The sequence below is a fragment of the Budorcas taxicolor genome, chromosome 2 (assembly GCF_023091745.1).
Source record: "Budorcas taxicolor isolate Tak-1 chromosome 2, Takin1.1, whole genome shotgun sequence".
In the NCBI taxonomy this organism is placed as follows: domain Eukaryota; kingdom Metazoa; phylum Chordata; class Mammalia; order Artiodactyla; family Bovidae; genus Budorcas; species Budorcas taxicolor.
Window position 1 is genome coordinate 110,560,247 of NC_068911.1, and position 3,376 is coordinate 110,563,622.

The following is a 3,376-nucleotide window of genomic DNA, read 5'->3' on the forward strand; positions in this document are numbered from 1 at the left end:
TGAATAAATGTGTAATCTATTCTTAATCCCATCTTCAGAAAATGCTGTGGGTTGTCCTCAAAAATTTGCTCTTGAAAATAACAAACCCTCTCAGTCACAAATTAACCCCAATCTGTTTTGTGTGTGTGTGTGTGTGTGTGTGTGTGTGTGTGTGTTTTGCCCTTGGCCCTGCTGTGCAGCTTATGGAATTTTAATTCCCTGACCAGGGATTGAACCTGGGTCCTTGTCAGTGAGAGCACAGAGTCTTCACCATTGGACAACCAGAGAATTCCCTTTGGTTTTTTAAATACTGCATCTCCTCTAGGTCTTTAAGAGGTGAATATGTCCATCAAGAATGTTTCAAATTAGAACTCAGAACCTTCTGAAAGGAGCTGTTTGCCCATTTGGAGAATATCTTCTCTGGTGGATGATATGACTTCTAACGGAGACTAAGTGACAGTTTCTCCCAACCACGGTATATTATTTTTTTTTTAATATACAGGAATCTAATAGTCACCTCTTCTAAAACTTAGAATTCTCCTTATACTCCCAGGCCATGTTTAAGATTTCTGGCTGTCTGGGGCATTGTATCACTTGTATTCTGCTCAGTGGTTTTTGTGATGGCGCAGGCAGGTGGTCAGCACTGGGACGTGGGCGTTGCTGGCCCATCCTCTCTCTTCGGTGACACCCACTTCCTTAGTGGGGAGCCCACTCTGGAGCTACCAGGCACTCCACACTCTCCTGGTTCACACCTACCCTATTTATTAAATGTACTTTCAAGAAAACACATGGCAAATTCCTCCTCTCAATATACAGATAGATCATCAGATTTTATATTCCAGCCTTCCTAAGGCATTTGAGTAATTACAGAACTCTAAACTTTAAGTCAAAAGAATTAATCTTTGTCATTTACAATCAGAAAAAATGAAAACAGTTTAAAATACTCACATATAGGGAATTAAGTAAATGACATGCACATGATGTTATGTTACTACATATTAAAATTACATTTACAAGATGTTTTCAATTTTTAATATAAAATTTTACATATTTTAAACTTGTAGAATTTTAATGGCAAGAAAATGCTTATGTCATGTGTTGAGCAAACAACAGGAAACAGTACAGTAAGATGAAAGCTATTTAAAATATCACAGGAGAGGAGGAGACAGCAGCGGGTGGGCCGGGGGAGGGGTCCGCAGGAAAGAAAAGAGAGCCTATTTGCTGTGGGAAATGGACTGGAAAAGAGAAAGCAGTGGTAGAGCTCTTGGGAGAGTGTTGCAGAAGCCCAAGTTACCTTCTAAGAATCAGGCGTTGGTGGAAGAAGCTCAGGAGACTGTGAGGCCAGAGTGGTGAATGTCATTGTCAAGTCCACAGGAGTCCTGGGAGAGCCCGGAGGGAGAGGGCTGGAAAGATGCGGGCCTGCAACCTTGAGGAGGAGTGCTTTCAAACCAGCGCGCGGGGCCAGCCACAACCTTGACTGTCCTGGGAATTTGGCCAGAAACCTGAGCGGGACGGAATGCAGAGCACAGCGCCATGGACACGAGGCCCCAGGAGAGCAGGAAGGGGCCCCCCGCCCAGGGACACGCCCCCGGCGGTGGGGCTGCTGTTCTCCATGGCCCTCATGAACGTCCTTCTCTACCTCGACCTCGACCAGCTCTTCATCTTGCCCTGGCGCTCCGCGGAGGACCCTGGCCACTGCCCACCCCTCCCCCACCCCCCGGCCACTTCAGCTTGGGGCAGATGACCAACTGCTCCCCGCGGCTGCCCTCGGAGCAGCTGAGGGCAGACGTGAGGCAGCTGAAGCGTATCAGGGAAGGAGCCGAGAAAAGAGTGCTTCTGTCCGAGTGGAAGGAATGCAAGGTGGCCCTGTCGAGGCTCACCAGGCTGGAGGTGAGAGACGACGTCCTGCACGGGCTGCGGATGCTGCAGGCACCGCAGAGCAAGCACGTGGTCACGCTGCTGGACTACTGTGAGAATAACATCGTCCTCACCGAGTACTACCCCCTTAGGCTCCCTGGGCAACCTGGAGGCGCCACTGAATCTTTCCAAGTACTGCAGCCTGTGGCAGTACAGGCTGCAGCTGGCCCTGGGCACCGTGGCCATCCTCGACTTTGTGCACCCCAGCCCCCTGGGCACACCGGTCATGTGCAACTCCAGCGACCTGTCCAAGACACTGTCCCAGAACTTGCTAACCACCAACTTCAGCATCGTGCCCAACGACCTGGACACCTTGCCCCTGGTGAACCGCAGCTAAACCTTGGTGAAGTGTGCCCACCAGGAGCTCTGTGGGGACTTCTTGGCCCCAGAGCAGCTGTGGCCCTTCTGAAAGGAAGACCTTCCAGGACGACCTCATGCCCACCTATGACAAGAAGAGTGACATCTGGAAGATTCCAGACGTCTCCAGTTTCCTTCTGGGGCACGTAGAAGGGAGCAACATGGTCCGATTCCACTTGTTTGATATTCACAAGGTGTGTAAGAGGCCAGGAGCCTGCAGAGACACCCACTGCTCAGAACGTCCTGGACACTTACCAGAAGGTTCTGAATCTAATCAGAGACACCTCAACATCTCAGACAAGAGAGATGCTGTAAAAGCCAGTATGGTCGTTGAGGGGTGGAAATCAGGGAACAGCTGCAAGAGTTGCACCGGTTTTGCCCTGATGTAAGGAAAAGACCCTGATGCTGGGAGGGATTGAGGGCAGGACGAGAAGGGGACAACAGAGGATGAGATGGCTGGATGCCATCACGGACTCGATGGACGTGAGTCTGAGTGAACTCCTGGAGATGGTGATGGACAGGGAGGCCTGGCATGCTGTGATTCATGGGGTCGCAAGGAGTCGGACACGACTGAGTGACTGATCTGAACTGAACTGAAGATGTTAGTGGTTCTGCCCCGGGTTCTTCCTCTCCTGACTGCCTGAGGGGTGTTGCCAAGCAAGAGTACATGGGCTTGACGTGAGCCTGGCTGCAAGCGAAGGTGGAGAGAAGCAGTGAGTCTGACCAGTATTTGAAGGAAGGAACAAAAATGGAGCTACAAAGAGGTGTTTCTAACAACTAAATCTGTAAGCTTGTAAGCAGTGTGTGTAGAGAGGTTTTTAAGAGGCAGTGTATGGAAGAGACAAGCGGTATTTCTCCCTTTGTCAGGTGAGTAGATGCAGTGTACTTCACAGTACCAAGGAGACATCACTATGTTTCAGGTGGCTGCTCAGGGACAGGTCTGTGTCATCCACGTCTCAGCAAGGTAGCATGCTTTCTAAAACCTTGAGTGGATAAGGAACATTTAAAATATCACGTATGACGGAAATCACATCTCTGTTACTACTGCCTTGGATGGTGCTTATGAAAATTCTCTTTACCTTCCAGCTGGATATTTATTCTGTATTCAACATTAATTATTGTG

At 49.3% G+C, this 3,376-nt stretch overlaps 1 pseudogene; it reads left to right on the top strand.

Annotated features, from left to right (window-relative positions):
* Window positions 1-1,503: 1,503 nt before the first annotated feature.
* Window positions 1,504-2,568, top strand: LOC128043797 (protein O-mannose kinase-like; annotated as a pseudogene).
* The last annotated feature ends 808 nt before the right edge of the window (window positions 2,569-3,376 follow it).